General features: G+C 42.2%; 1 protein-coding gene across 1 annotated transcript in view; it reads left to right on the top strand.

The window, feature by feature from the left end:
- KIAA1211 (KIAA1211 ortholog) overlaps positions 1–16,574 on the top strand; it is an 82,802-nt gene that overhangs the window by 9,888 nt on the left and 56,340 nt on the right. The window contains exon 2 of the mRNA XM_011961245.1: positions 15,963–16,134. The gene's annotated coding sequence lies outside the window, so the exon portion shown is untranslated. The remainder of the gene's footprint in view (positions 1–15,962; positions 16,135–16,574) is intronic.

Below are 16,574 nucleotides of genomic sequence, written 5' to 3'. Positions count from 1 at the left end.
GCTCACTGCAACCTCCACCTCCTGGGTTCAAGCAGTTCTCAGGTTTCAGCCTCCCAAGTAGCTGGGATTATAGGTGCCCACCACCATCCCTGGCTAATTTTTGTATTTTTAGTAGAAATGAGTTTTGCCATACCAGCCAGGCTGATCTCAAACTCCTGACCTCAGGTGATCCACCTGCCTTGGCCTCCCAAAGTGCTGGGATTACAGGCATGAGCCACCGTGCCCAGCTTTGATGGATTTTTTAATGGCCCTGCAGACTGGGTGCAGTGGCTAACACCTGTAGTCCCAGCACCTTGTGAGGCTGAGGCAGGAGGATTGCTTGCACCCAAGAGTTTGAGACCAGCCTGGGCAGCATAATGAGACCTTGTCTCTCAAAAAAAAAAAAATTTGGTTGGGCTTCGTGGCACACACCTGTAGTCCCAGCTACTCCAGAAGCTGAGGTGGGAGGATTGCTTGAGCTCAGGAGGTCAAGGCTGCAGTAAGCTGTGATTGTGCTACCACATTCATAAAGTGTAAAGTCCTGCAAAACTGTCTTTTGTGGGGGAAATCTACATTCTGTAGAGGTTCTCCTTCACCTTCCAGGTCTTTTTCTGATTCAGGAGAGATTAACTGAGAGTCTGGTGCCTTTTTAAGTCTGATAAGAAACATTGGCCAGGCATGGTGGCTCACGCCTGTAATCCCAGCACTTTGGGAGGTCAACGCAGGTGGATCACGAGGTCAAGAGATCGAGACCATCCTGGCCAACATGGTGAAACCCCGTCTCTACTTAAAATACAAAAATTAGCCGGGCATGGTAGCGTGCACCTGTAGTCCCAGCTACTTGGGAGGCTGAGGCATGAGAATTGCTTGAACCTAGAAGGCGGAGGTTGCAGTGAGCCTAGATCACACCATTGATCTGCCTGGCAACAGAGTGAGACTCCATCTCAAAAAAAAGAAAAGAAAAGAAAAGAAACATTTACCATCTAGTCTATGAGGAGGCTTCATCTGCATAAGAAGAAACTTAGCCTCTATAACTCCTTATCTTAACCCAGCCATTCCTTTCTGTTGATTCCCAGACTTTAGATGATAACTTAACTCTTTCAACCAATTGCCAGTCAGAAAATCTTTGAATCCACCTATGACCTGAAGGTGCCTCCCCACTTTGAGTTGTCTGCCTTTCCAGACCAAACCAATGTGCACTTTTAATGTATTGACTGATGTCTGCTTGTAGCCTCTAAAGTGTATAAAATCAAGCTGTAACTCAGCCAGCTTGGGCACATGTTCTCAGCACCTCCTGAGGCTTTGTCATGAGCATGTTCTTAACCTTGGCAAAATAAACTTCTAAATTGATTGAGACTTGTCTCAGATACGTTTTGGTTTGCAGGCCTTGTGGGAGTTCCCTATGTCTGGTTGACTGAGGGAGAGAAAACTCAGGCCTGTTTAAAGTTGGTTCTGCACAATAATGCAGGCACCACCCAAAAGTGATAATGCTGTAGCCCCATTCTGGGACAGCCCTGAAGGACAGTGGTGAAGGGAAATCCCCCCAGTGGGTAGAGCTTTGAGCAGTGCATCTGATTGTTCATCTTGCTTGGAAGGTAAAATGGCCAGAGGTACAGGTCTATACCAATTCATAGACTGGGCTGTCAGAGATTTGGAAGGAATACAATTGGAAAATTGTGACAGAAAGGTCTTTGGGAAGAGGTATGTGGATAGATCTCTCTGAATGGGCAAAGATTTTAAGATATTTGTGTCCCATGTAATGTTCACCAAAATATTACCCAACCATATATGCTCTAAGTCTGAACCCAGTATATAGCACTCTTTCTCTCATAGTCAGGATTCATGGGTCTGCAACTAAAATACAGATTCAGTTACTCACCACTTTCAGAGTTCAATTAACAAGAGCGAGTCTGGTATAAAGAAAGTGAATTTATTCCAAAGCTTAGCTTACGGGAAGAGGTACAAGCTCCTGCCTTAAAGGGTACTGCTTTCCTTTTGGGGCAAAAAGCAGGGGCTTTTAAAGTGGGACTTGACATGAATGGCATGCAGGAGAGGGAGCAAGCAGATGTGGGGTCTGCATGACTCACTTCATCTACCAGATGGTCGAGCTGGCACCATTGTGGGCAGAACTAGGTTGTAAGGGGCTGTTGCCTTGAGATCCTCTCTAGGTGGGAGAGAATTCTGTTGAGGGCACACTTCAGGTTGTAAATTGGCTCTTGTCTCTTGAGGCCATCTCCTGATGGGAGAGTTCAAATTCGAGAGCTTCTAAGCAAGCACATAGATAAGCTTGCCCTGTAGGGAGTGCCTGGTGAGGGGAAGGTAGAGGTTATAACTGCATTTCTAAAGCACTAAGTAGGAAGTGGGGAACAGGGGGAAAGGAGGAAAAAGAAAAGAAGTTATTTAAAAACATAACTCATTCTCTTTCTCTTAGAAAAATGGAGTACTTGGTTACAGGTCCGAGAATCAAGGGGTAGAAACAAGAATGGCTCCCTTTACTATCACTCCAGTGATCCACTATGAAAATTGTTGTTTTCCATCCTTAGAGACTTAGTTCCAAAGGGAGGGACAGTGATTCCATTGAACTGGTAGCTGAGACTGTCATCTGACCCCTTTGGCTCCTGCCTCTCAGTCAACAGACAAAGCAGGGGGTTGCTGGATAGGCTGGGGTGATTGGTCCTGATTTCTAAGTGTAAGCTGCTGCTGTACAATGGAGGTGAGGTAGAGCATGTCTAGAATACAGGAGATCCCTTAGGGCCTTTTAGCACTCCCAAGTCCTGTGATAAAAGGCAATGGAAAACAATAACAATCAGAACCCAATTGAGGATGGCTAATGGCCCAGATTCCTCAGGGATGCAGGTTTCAGTCTTCCCGCCAAGCAAAGAATCACAAGCAACTGAGGTTTTTGCTGAGGGATAAGGAATATAGAATGGTTAGCAGAGGAAAATAGCTATAAGGATCTGCCATGACCACATGACTGGTTGCAGAAGCAAGGACTCTGATAGTTATGAATGTTTCTTCCTTATTTTGTTATGAATGTGTTTGCATATATATTAACCAAACATTTTTGTTTTCTTCCCTCTCTTATCCACTTATCATCTAACATGAGATATGGTAATGATAGTTAACTTTCTCTCTCAGTGTTTAAGTTGCAGAATATCAGAGAAGTGTGAACGCCACCCAAGGACTTTGCATCCTCTTCTGGGGGAACGGGTTAGTGTGATTTCAGATGTAGGTGGGATACTTGTATCATGTTAGTGAAAGGATAACTTTCTTATTGACTTTATTAAAAACTTGGAGATTAAGTATTGTTTAAGGACATGTGATGGATGCCAAGTTGACAAAGGGTGGAGTGTGATAATCTTTTCGATGTGTCAACTTGGCTGGGATATAGTCCCCAGTTATTTAATGAAACTGTAATGTTGTTTAATTGAGCTCTTGTGAATGTATTTTATAGGTGTAATGAAAGTCCACAGTCAGTTGACTTTAAGTAAGGGAGGTTACTTGAGATAATCTGGGTGGGCCTGATTCAATACATTGAAATGTTTTAAAAGCAGAGCAGAAGCTTTCCTGAGAAAATACATTCTACCTTCGGACAGCAGCTTCAGTTCATGGCTGTGAATCCAGCCTATTCTTCCTGATAATTTTGCCCTACGGATTTCAGACTTGCTTAGCCAGGCCTTGGTATGAGCCAACTCCTTGCAGTTTATCATCTGTCTGTCTGTCTTTCTGTCTATCTATCTGTCTATCTATCCTTCCATCCATCCATGCATCCATCCTTCTATCCATGCATCCATCCATCCATCCATCCCTCTCTCCCTCTCTACCTCTCTACCTCCTGCTGGTTCTGTTTCTCTGAAACCCCTCAGATGTCCTTGAAAGTTTTGTTTTGTCCATCACCATAGCCAGCAGGGCCCAGCAGTGATCCTACAGCTGTTGAGTGTTCAATACTCTGTGTAGAACTGACATGATTTTAATGTGTTCGGCCTTCGTGTAGAGGTATCGTTTGCTAAGGTAGTTTGTTACCATGCTAATTCTGCAAGGCGAGATAGCAGGCAGCTCCCCTGCCAGTATTTTCCACCCAAAGTCGGTCATTGATTCACGGCACCCTCTGAAACTCAAGCGGTGGCGGCAACCGGCAGTGGAAGGAAACACAACCCACACATCTTCTAGCATGTGGGAGAAATGTCGCCAAACACTGAGGCTTCACATTAAAAATATCTCCGCCTCTGTTACTGCTTCTTTTTTTTTTATTTTTATTTTTGAGACAGAGTCACTGTCTGTCACCCAGGCTGGAGTGCAGTGGTGCAATCTCAGTAACCTCTGCCTCCTGGGTTCAAGTGACTCTCCTGCCTCAGCCTCCCAAGTAGCTTGGATTACAGGTGCCCACAACCATGTCCAGCTAATTTTTGTATTTTTATAGAAATGGGGTTTTACCATATTGGCCAGGCTGGTCTCAAACTCCTTACCTCAAGTGATCTGCCCACCTCAGCCTCCCAAAGTGCTAGGATTACAAGCATGAGCCACCACACCTGGCCCCCGTTACTGTTTCTAAACATTATTTTATTTCTCCTGTGAATTATGAAACATATGTAAAAGGAGGTTCTAACAGAGTGGAACAAAACTAGAAAAATTAAAAATTGATATGGTTTTGAGAGATGGGGAGGAGAGGATAAGAAACAGCCAAAGAGTTGTTATTTTATTGATAAGTCCTTGCCTAGACCTAGGTAAGTACAAACCTATTTCAGGAGATTCTATTTAGGCGCATATAGCCAGCTCTGCTATAAAGCCATATATGCATTGCTAAAAATCCACATACTTTGCAAAATCATGAAATGGAAACTACAGGGCTTATGGGGAAATGGGGAATGTAGCATTATACCCAAAAGAGTCACCATACTAAAAAAAGTCACATACTAAAAAAGATAGGAACCTAATGAAAAATGTAGCTCAGTTTTGTACATGTCAGATGGTTAAGAAATATGTCAGTACAATAAATATGACACTTTGCCTTGAAAAAGTTCTGAAATTTGCCTGTGGACTTGGATGTTGGAAGGGTTGCAATTTGTGCGGTGATGGAAGGAGAGTCATCTGAAATCGGACAGAAACCTGTAGCACTGCATGTTGATGGGCATAGGCATATTTCATAATCACTGGATACCTCAGTGATCTGAAGTATCCAGAAGGTATTTGGGGTTATGTATGTATGTGTTTTGTCTTATTTCTACACACTTCAGTTCAGCTGGGTGCAGTTTTCTACATTCTCCTAGTGTAAACTTGTCCAACCTGTGGCCTGGAGACCACATGCAGCCCAGAATGACTTTGAATGCAGCCAGCCCCACATAAAGTCATAAACTTTCTCAAAACATTATGAGATTTTTTTGTGATTTATTTTTATAGCTATCATTAGTGTTAGTGTATTTTATGTGTGGCCCAAGACAGTTCTTCTTCCAGTGTGGCCCAGGGAAAACAAAAGACTGGACACTCCTGACCTACTGTTTCTCACAGGGTGAGATAACATATGCCAATCACGTTGAAACAAATTTGCACTTTCAGAACAAGGGTGATTGCAGGACTGACTGTAGAGCATTAAGAGATCACTGTCCTTTATCTGTACTTTCAAAATCCCAAAGGTCCTTTGTAAGTTTAACACAAATTTATTTGTTAGCAAAGCTTAATGTGAATACTGATGTTTTCCTAAAATATTGCACTTCAATTATTAAAGTGCTGTCATAGACCCCATGAGGGTCTGAATATACCTGTATAGAGTTGGAAAAATTCTGATTTCCAAAACACATCTGGCCCTAAGGGAAGAGGGAATGGGTCTATGTTGTTGAGCATCTGGTTTGTGTCAGGCATCATCATGGGTGCTGCAGATGCAGAGACACACAAGGCACAGTCCCTGGGAGACCCAGGGAACTTGAAGTCTAGGAGGGGCTACTACCCTCTTTGTGCTATTGTAGTAAATGTCTGTACTATGCACAAGCAGAGGACAGAAGAGTCATTCTTTCTAGCCAAAGTGTTCAAGGCAGGCTTTCTAGAGAATGTGACACCTGGATTGTGTTTGCGGGGAGTGGTTAGGAGTTCTCTAGGCAAAGGAGAAAGTCATTCCAGGTAGAAGAAAATGTGTAAAGGTGCAAAGGCACAGTTACAAAACAGCAGGTCCAAGGTGATCTCTTAAATGTCACACATCTATAACATGGTGTATTAGTTTGTGAGGGCTGCCATAACAAAGTACCACAGACTAGGCAGCTTAAACAACACAAATTTATATATTTGTAGTTCTGGAGGCAAAAGTTCAAGATCAAGGTGTTGGCAGCAATGATTCCTTCTGAGGCCTCTTTCCTTGGTTTGTAGATGGCCATCTTATCCTATGTCTTTATATTGTCTTCCCTCAGTATGTGTCTGTGTCCTAATCTCCTCTTATGAGAGCACCTGTCGTATTGGATTAGGGCCCACCCTACCTAGCTTATTTAACTTAATTACCTTTTAAAGACCCTATCTCCAAATATTTGCATTCGGAGGTGCTGGGAGTTAGGACTTTAAAATATGAAATTTGGATGGAATATTTAAAAAATATTTTTTAAAGATGAATTCACACATGGGCTGGCACAAGAGAAGCATGAGCAAAGCACAAAGAAGCTGGAGGAAGGTGTGATGAATTATCACCGGAGTTGAGGGCTTGGGAAAACTTTAAGGACATAGGTCTTGAAGAATGAGTAGAATTTCATCACGTTGAGTTGTGCCTGATCTCTCTCTATGTATTAGTCTGTTCTCACACTGCTATAAAGACATACCTGAGACTGGGTAATTTATGGAGAAAAGAGGTTTAATTGACTCACAGTTTTACAGGATGTACAGAAAGCATGGCTGGGGAGGCCTCAGGAAACTTACAATTATGGCAGAAGGCAAAGGGGAAGCAGGCACATCTTCACATGCTGACAGGAGAGAGAGAGCGAAGGGGAAAATGATACACACTTTTAAACCACCAGATCTTATGAGAATTCACTCACTATCAAGAGAACAGCAAGGGAGAAATCTGCCCCCATGGTTCAGCCATCTCCCACCAGGCCCCACCTCCAACACTTGGGATCACAGTTCAACATGAGATTTGAATGGGGACAGAGCTAAATCATATCACTCCCCTACTACAAAACCCCATTATAGTAGTCCCCCTGAATAAAGTCTATCTTATCCTTAAAAAAAAGAGAGAGAGAAAGAATTTCATCACGTTGAAAAGGAAACAAATTCAAGTTTTAGGCCTGTGTTAGAAGCCTAACCACATATACCACATACACCACGTGTGCCATAGCCTATGCACCTAAATGTCCAGGACCTGGTATTCCCTGAAAGGAGCTGGTCCCCATGTTCTCTGCCTCTGACCCCTGACTTGTGCAAGCCATAGTCTCTGCTACCCCTGGGCCTCTCACCATCTGTTTAGGGACCTCCTACGCCTTCTAAAAGAATAGTGATCTTGTCTCTTCATTTTCTGAATCAGCACAGCAGTGAATATCTATCAGGGGAATCAGCCCCCAGGATTTCAACGTAGGTTCTTTTCTATTTTCCCTAAGTGTTGGCCGGTCTGAGAAATAAAGGGAAAGAATACAAAAGAGAGAAATTGTAAAGCTGGGTGTCCGGGGTAGACATCACATGTCAACAGGTTCTGTGATGCCCTCTGAGCCGTAAAACCAGCAAGTTTTTATTAGTAATTTTCAAAGGAGAGGGAGTGTACAAATAGAGTGTGGGTCACAGAGATCACATGCTTCAAGGGCAACAAAAGATCACAAGGCAGAAGGTCAGGGTGAGATCACAAGGTCAGGGCAAAACTAGAATCACTAATGAACTTCCATGTCCTGCTGTGCATGCATTGTCATTGATAAACATCTTAACAGAGTTCAAGAGAGAGAACTGGTCTGACTAGAATTCGCCAGGCTGGAATTTCCTAATCCTTGCAAGCCTGGGCGCGCTGCAGGAGACCAGGGCGTGTTTCATCCCTTATCTGCAACTGCATAAGGCACACACCCCCAGAGTGGCTATTTTAGAGCCCCCCCCGCCCCACCTGGAATGCATTCTTTTTCCAGGGCTGTTAATTATTAATATTCCTTACTAGGGAAAGAATTCAGCAATATTTCTCTTACTCGTTTTCAGTAGTAAGGGAAATATGGCTCTGTCCTGCCTGGCTCCCAGGCAGTCAGGCCCAGTGGTTATCTCCCTTGTTCCCTGAACATCACTGTTATCCTGTTCCTTTTTCAAGGTGCCGAGATTTCATATTATTCAAACACACATGCTTTACGAACAATTTGTGCAGTTAACGCAATCATCACAGGGTCTTGAGGCGACATACATCCTCAGTTTATGAAGATGATGGGATTAAGAGATTAAAGTAAAGACAGGCATAGGAGATTATAAGAGTATTGATTGGGGAAGTGATAAATGTCCATGAAATCTTCACAATTTATGTTCAGAGATTGCAGTAAAGACAGGCGTAAGAAATTATAAAAGTATTAACTTGGAGAACTAACAAATGTCCATGAAATCTTCACAATTTATGTTCTTCTGTCATGGCTTCAGCAGGTCCCTCTGTTCGGAGTCCGTGACTTCCCATAACAAGTATCTTCTTTCCTCCACACTTCCCCCAGAAAAAGAGAAAACCGTTTCTTCTCTCCTCTTGTCACTGGAAAAGCTGCCATGCTCACCTTCCCTCATGCTTCCTGGAAGTAGAGTCTCAGTCCTCAGTCTTGCCATAGCATGGCCCTGGGGAGCACAGCCTATCTGACATGTGGCCAGCTCCTCCATCGTAACGGAAATGTGCTGGGATTATGGGGCCCAGCAAAACTCTGGCAGCCACAGAGGACTTGTGCATGCCAGTGTATATCTAGTCATTTTTCTTAGCAGTTTCTTCTCAGAAGTATTCAGATATTCCAGAGCTAAGAAAAGGATCACAAAATTCTCCTTAGTAAAATTATAGGATTCAGGCCATTGTTGTATACATGTTTGAAATCAGAAGTTGAAATAAACATTATTTAACCAAAGTAGCCCAAAATGCTTGTCAACTTATTCATCTTTACTGAGCAGTGTGCTCAGAGGTATAGAGGAGAGGGGTGTGTGTGTGTGTGTGTGTGTGTGTGTATGAAATATATGGTACCAAAGAAAAGAAAAGATGTTTGAAAGAAATAATGAAGGCTGTTTCCCAAAGTATGTTCACAGGAACCCTAGTCTCACTGGTTGTTGAGAAAGTCAAGTTTCCACGGCCAAACAAGGCTTCTGAGGCTGAAATTCCAAACAAGTTTAGGAAGCCCTGCATATCCTCTGCTCTTTTTGGAGAAAAAATGTGATAACAGCATATTAAAGACTCCAAAAGGTCCCATAGAAAACAGATTTAACTTTATTTTACCTGGATTCTCAAAAATGTACTGGTACCAACCCATAGGGCACATTCTGATAAATCCCAGAGTAAGACATTTATGATGCTTAAAAGGGACTCTCATGGCACATTTCTGTTCCTCACTCCAAAGCATATCCTAGAAATCCAGTGCAGAGGAATTGGATACTTTCATTATTTTAGGTTTAGAAACTAAAATATAGGAATTGCATCCTTATGACAAATGGAAAATGAATCAGATTTGCTTGACTTGCCTAGTGATTTTTAATTTTTAGAATCTTCTATATAAACTAGTAATTACGATGATGCAGCCATCAAATGGTATGTAATTATACCCTTGAAATAATGGATAATGATCACTTTTTTAAATGAAAAAAAAGATCTAAAGTAATTATTGGATGATGAAAATAAATTAATTCAATTCAGTACTTAAAAATTGAAAATTACTGTGATCCCTGAAGCAGTATAGATGCATATATAAGTACTTTCATATGGAAAATTACAACAGAAAAATGCTGAAAGATTAAGAAAATGTGGCAAACACTGCCTTTTTTCCTATAAATTCAGTCTTACAGCTTAAGATGGCAAATTTCTAGAGAGGCTGGTAAGCAGATGTTTCATAGCTAGTAAAAGATGGGATCAGGATTTAAGACAAGTCCTCTTGTCTCTGGGACCCACATACTTAACCCTTAACTAGAGCTGCAGTGAGAACAAATAAATTGATAGTGACATTTCTTCCCTCTTTTCCCCTTCTTCCCACTGCCCAACCACCTAACAAAAGTAAATTTTATGTTGTTAAAGTCAAAAATACCATCTTAAATACTACAATGTTGGAGAACACTTTGCTAAACTATACTTCTGTATGGCAGTTGTTCTGGAATATTTCCCATTAGCATTGCAGAAGTGCTGTGTTTCACTACATTGTTAAAATTGCTTCCATCTTTTAGGCCCCATCTGTGTACTACAAAAACATTCACATCAGCAGTTGTTATTTATCAAGAAAATAGCTGCTACTGATGACCATGCACTTAAACCAGTTGATTCTGTGAAGACAAACTGCTAATACTCCCCCAGCATCATAAACTGATCATAAAATAGTTTATCTAGTGGTTACTAATAGACACATGCTCAGGTTTTCATAATGGTCATGCAACATAGGATTGTAGAGCTTTGAGAACTTGCTTTTTTGACCTGAGAGATCTTATATTCAAGAATATCAATTGGGAAATCAAATAAGAGTATAACTCCTTCCCTAGTTTATAAAATTTTATTTCCTATTAATGTCACTTAAGTTTTGCTGCCTGAATGTAGGATGGGCTGAAATGTAATTTCTGAGTTTTTTTGTGAAGTCAATGCTAAAAAATTCATCAAGTGCCACAGTCAATAATAAAATAACCATTAAATACACTTTTAAATTTATTTAAGATTTAAAGATATTTCTGGTGGAAAGTGTATTACTAATTTTGGAAATGAGGAAGGGGAAATTATTTTTCATAAATCAGATGTCACCAAACACTAATAAGACTTTGGAGCAGAGTTTTAACAATAGCATCTATGTTCTGAGTCCTCCTTTGAAGGGAAATTGGTGTTTGTAGTACTTAGAACCTCTTTTTTTCTTATGGTAAGAAGGATTGGTTGTTGGGTGGAGAATCCAGTTAGGTTTTACTGTTCATTTACCTTCCTGATAATAACTAAGGCATTGGTGAAACAGCGTTCCCACGTGATTATAAGTGCACTGTCTGACACTTGGACTTTGTTCCATTTTCCAGGGTGATGCGGGTGTACTTGTGTCAAGTTATTTCCCATATTAAGTGTGACACAGAATGATAGGGTGCCTTTTTGTTAAACAGTCTTCAAGTAGGCTAGCTCTATAAATGGGCCACCTGAAGGAGGCCATTCTCTGCTGCCAAAACCCTCCCAGTTCTCAGAACTAAGGCTTCCAAATCATGGCACGCTCTCCCAGCCTTTTTCTCATCCTTGTGTGTGTATTCAGCTCCTTCCGGAGCCTGTTCACTTTCTGTTTCCCCCAACAATATGACCAGTGCAACAAATAGTTTATATAGTAGATGCCACCATTCACAACAGTGAGGTGACACAGAGGACCTCATCAACCCTCCTAGCTGACGTGCAGAGATTACCTGTTGGTTAAATAGATGAGTAAACTGTTTAGAAAACTATAATTTAATATCTTTGTTTAGAGTTAACTCAAATTAAAGCTTAACTGAACATTATCAAATTCCCCTGACTTTATTTCAGTGATAAACTTTTTTTCTAATCAATAAATTCTAACATAATCTACAATTCTCTGCTTATCTCAAAAGCTGAATCTGCGGATCCAGGCTGGGATAATGATGTCATAATTGATATTCTTAAAATGTTGCTATTGTATTTTGGAATATTTCTGATGAGAAATTTTGGGGTTATAGTCAAGGAACACTGTTGGGTAAAAAAAGAAGCAATTGTAAAAAATATTATTTTTAAAAAGATAGAAATTTGGGAGTTTGATATTTAGTGGGGAAAAGGCAACTGATAGAAAAGGAAAAATAATTTTACCTTGGAAATAAGTGGAATATAATATAAATAGCCATTTGACCACTTACCGTGATGCTGCCAAACTAGAAATCAGGCATTGTTTACATGTTTTCAGCCTCGGACAGTCGTAGAGAAAGTTTTCAATTAATAATACATCAGTCATTGCCAAAGATCAGTTATAGAATAGTGCAATAATGATACCTGTGGTGCCTTACAGAATGTTTTTAAATTTAAATTTTGAAAAATCAACCTTTGTAAGGACATTCTTTTAACACATGCCTAATGCTCTTGGATGATCTTCAGAAACTACTGATTATAGTTCTTAAATGTTATTCATTGGAGATTTTACTGCTAAGAACCTAAAGTAGCTGTCATGAAAGTCACTGGCCTATATTTACTCCTGAATAAATAACCAATGAAAAGATACAAACATTCTGAAATCAAACCCTCCATTTTTTTAAACCATTTTTAAATGATATCTCAATTGTATTAGATGATGTGCTAGGCCGTTCTTGCATTGTTATAAAGAAATTCCTGAAACTGGGTAATTTATAAAGAAAAGAGGTGGCCAGGCACGGTGGCTCATGCCTGTAATCCCAGTACTTTGGGAGGCCGAAGTGGGCAGATTAATTGAGGTCAGGAGTTGGAGATCGGCCTGGTCAACACAGTGATACCCCGTCTCTACTAAAAATATAAAAATTAGCCGGGTTAATCCCAGCTAATCAGGAAGCTGAGGCACGAGAATTGCTTGGACCCAGAAGGCTCACGGGAGATCACAGTGAGCCAAGATAGCGCCACTGCACTCCAACCTGGGCGACAGAGTGAGATCCTGTCACAAAGTAAAAAAAAAAAAAAAGAAAAAAAGTAATTGGCCTACAGTTCTACAGACTGTACAGGAAGCATGGTGCCAACATCTGTTTGCCTTCTGTGGAGGCTTCAGGGAGCTCTACAGGGTGAAAGGCAAAGCAGGAACAGGCAAGACACATAGCAAAAGCAGGAGCAAGGTTAGGGGGAGGTGCCACACTTTTTTTTTTTTTGAGACAGAGTCTCGCTGTGTCACCCAGGCTGGAGTACAGTGGCATGATCTCTGCTCACTACAACCTCTCAGGTTTGAGTGATTCTTCTGCCTCAGTCTCCTAAGTAGCTGGGACTACAGGCACACGCCACTGCACCTGGCTAATTTTGTAAGTGCCAAACTTTTAAGCAACCAGATCTCACAATAACTCACTCAATATCACTAGGACAGCACCAGGCCATGAGGGATCCACCCCCATGATCCAGTCACCTCCCACCAAGCCCCACTTCCAACATTGGGGATTACAATTCAACATGAGATCTAGAGGGAACAACATCCAAACTATATCACACACTTTCCTGTCTTCCAAATAATACACAGTAAAAATAATGTAACTCTTTTTTTGTATACACCTAGCACAATGCCTATGTATAACAGGCACCTTATATGTTTTAAATACCCTTTCCTTTAAATGTGATCTGACACAACATCATTTCCAGGGACCACTGATGTTGGAGGCTCTGTTTGCATCTGTACTAATGCTCCCAGACGATTGTCTTTTTGTAATTGGTTATTATTCTGTCTGCATCCTCAGCACATTATGCCACTGCTTAGGATACAATAGTTTGAACCACTTCTTCTCTTCAAATTTTCTTTTTATTTTTTAGAGATGGGGTCTCATATTGCCCAGGGTGGTCTTGAACTCCCGGGCTCAAATGATCCTCCCACCTCAGCCTCCCGAGTAACTGAGATTACAGGCGTGAGCCACTACATCTGGCAGCACTTCAAATTTTCGGTGACATCTGAGTAAGGCCAGAATTGAAGATGACAGAGGAAATGAGATGTCTGGCTTGTTTCCTCACTGACCTCATTTGTGTGCCTGGATTCCTCTATGGATCTGGCCAGCAGAGCTCTGGGGCCTCTGATAGTCAGCTGAGTGGAAGGTGAGGGGAGTTGTGTCTGTGCATTTTGTGCAGGTGTTTTCAGTTCTCATTGTGAGCTTCTATCTTTATTTCTCTCTCAAAACTTCTGACTCCCTCTTCAAAGATATGTTTCCTGTGATATAGGCATGCTATTTTATCTCTTCATGTCTCAGGTTCCTCATCTGTAAAATGGGCATGTTAATAGTGTCAACGTAACAGGATTGTTGTGAGGATTAACTGAGTTAGTATTTATAACGTTTTTAGAGCCATGATACATAGTAAGGGTTAAAACATGTTTTTAGGCCAGGCCCAGTGGTTCACGCCTGTAATCCCAGCATTTTGGGAGGCCGAGGCGGGCAGATCATTTGAGGTCAGGAGTTCAAAACCAGCCTGGCCAACATGGTGAAACACCATCTCTACTAAAAACACACACACACACAAAGTTAGCCAGGCATGGTGGCAGGCGCCTGTGATCCCAGCTACTCAGGAGGCTGAGACAGAAGAATCACTTGAACCCGGGAGGCAGAGGTTGCAGGGAGCCAAGATCGTGCCATTGCACTCCAGCTTGGGGGACAAGAGTGAAACTCGTATCTTAAAAAAAAAAAAAAAAAAGTTTCTTAAAATAGTTGTCAGACCACTAGAAAAGTGGCTCTTTAAGCTTCTTAAAGAAAAAGGGGCCGGGCACGGTGGCTCAAGCCTGTAATCCCAGGACTTTGGGAGGCCGAGACGGGCGGATCACGAGGTCAGGAGATCGAGACCATCCTGGCTAACACGGTGAAACCCCGTCTCTACTAAAAATACAAAAACTAGCTGGGCGAGGTGGCGGGCGCCTGTAGTCCCAGCTACTTGGGAGGCTGAGGCAGGAGAATGGCGTAAACCCGGAAGGCGGAGGAGCTTGCAGTGAGCTGAGATCCGGCCACTGCACTCCAGTCCGGGCGACAGAGCGAGACTCCGCCTCAAAAAAAAAAAAAAAAAGAAAAGAAAAAGAAAAAGAAAAAGGAAGGATCCAGGAAGATGCTGCTTCTGGTAGAGGGTGACTTACACTTTCTTTTCCAAGGAGAGAGTGGAATAATGTGAAGGAACTTGTGTCCAAAGGCGGAGGACTGAATGGTATTACCTAAAATACCCCTAACAAATGTTGGCAGCATTCCTAGGTCCTGACTAATGAAGTAATAAATGGGAAGATGTTCATAGCAACTCCTTTGGGGCTCTTCATAGTAGATTTTAAAAAGAGACAAGGAAAATAAACTGGAAATATATGGGGATAGAGGGAATTGGGGGGCAAAGCTTACGCCAAGAGTTGGCAGTTATATTCTGTATCTAATAAAGGCCAAAACAGAATGATCCTCAAACTGGAGATATGTAAGATAGAGATAAAAATATTAAAAAAAAAAAAAACCTGTCTGACTTAAGTGTTTTTCTCAGCATCTTCCATGGAGAAGGGCATTTGGCTATCTGCTTTGTTAAAGAAAGCAGGCACTGCCTTATTGCTTGTGCAAAGAGGTGCTGTGCTGGCCACCAGGAAGCTTGAAATCTTTTCTTTTTCTTTTTTATTTTATTTATTTATTTATTTTTTGAGACAGGGTCTCACTCTGTCGCTCAGACTGGAGTGCAGTGGTGTGATCACAGCTCAGTGCAGCCTCCACTTCCCGGGCTCAATCAGTCCTCCAGCCTCAGCTTCCTAAGTAGCCAAGACTAAAGGTGTGCACCACCAACCCGACTAATTTTCTTATATTTTGTAGAGATGGGATCTCACTGTGTTGCCCAGGCTGGTCTCAAACTCCTGGGCTCAAATGCTTCTCCCACCTCAGCGTCCCAAAGTGTTGGGATTACAGGTATGAGCCACCATGCCCTGGCCACTTGGAACCTCTTCGTGTTCTCCCCGGATGTTTCTTGGGAGCCTGGAGAACAGAAGATTCACCATGCCTTTGGCTCGTGCTCTGCCTCACCGTGCATGGATTGCACTGGGGCTGGCTCTGACATTCCTGGCACAGGGCTTGGTTGCTCATTCAGGCTGATGGCCGCCCTTTGCCCTGTCTCCTTTGGCTGGAGGCAGCTGGGTTATAATTTGCTCCTTAGGCTTGGAAGTGCAGCCCTGCCACACTGCAGCGTGTGTTTATTTTGTAATCCACAGACAAGAAGAAAGGAGGCAAATTCCAGCCCTTTAAGAAGTTGTTTGGCAAAAGGAAAAAGAAAGACCCTTCATTGTTCTGGGTGCAGTTGGTGGGGAAGAAGAGTTACTCTCACCAGAGTGTCAGCAATGGGACCTTCTCTTCGGATGAGGAGACCCTGGAAGACAACCTAAGGTAATAACTTGCACTTTATTTTCCGATCTTTGGTGGAGTCCCGGGGTGGGGAATAGGATCCCAAAGGAGATAGGTGCTATTTTTGGTTCCAGGAGACAAGAACAGAATCACAAACGGGGTAGGGCATTGGGATCACTCCTGTAATCCCAACACTTTGGGAGGCCGAAGTGGGCAGATCACTTGAAGTCAGGGGTTCGAGGCCAGCCTAGGCAACATGGGAAAACCCTGTTTCTAGTAAGAAAATACAAAAAAAAATTAGCCAGGTGTAGTGATATGCATCTGTAATCCCAGCTACTGAGGAGGATGAGGCACAAGAATCACTTGTGGGGGGAGGTGGAGGTTGCAGTGAGCTGAGATCATGTCACTGTACTCCAGCCTGGGTGACAGAGTGAGACTCTGCCTCAAAAAAAAAAAAAAGGATCACAAATTGGTTCCATCTC

The sequence above is a fragment of the Colobus angolensis genome, unplaced genomic scaffold, assembly GCF_000951035.1.
Source record: "Colobus angolensis palliatus isolate OR3802 unplaced genomic scaffold, Cang.pa_1.0 Scaffold54, whole genome shotgun sequence".
Taxonomy (NCBI): Eukaryota; Metazoa; Chordata; class Mammalia; order Primates; family Cercopithecidae; genus Colobus; species Colobus angolensis.
Note: the sequence above shows the minus strand (reverse complement) of the source record. Positions and strands in the feature narration are given on the sequence as shown.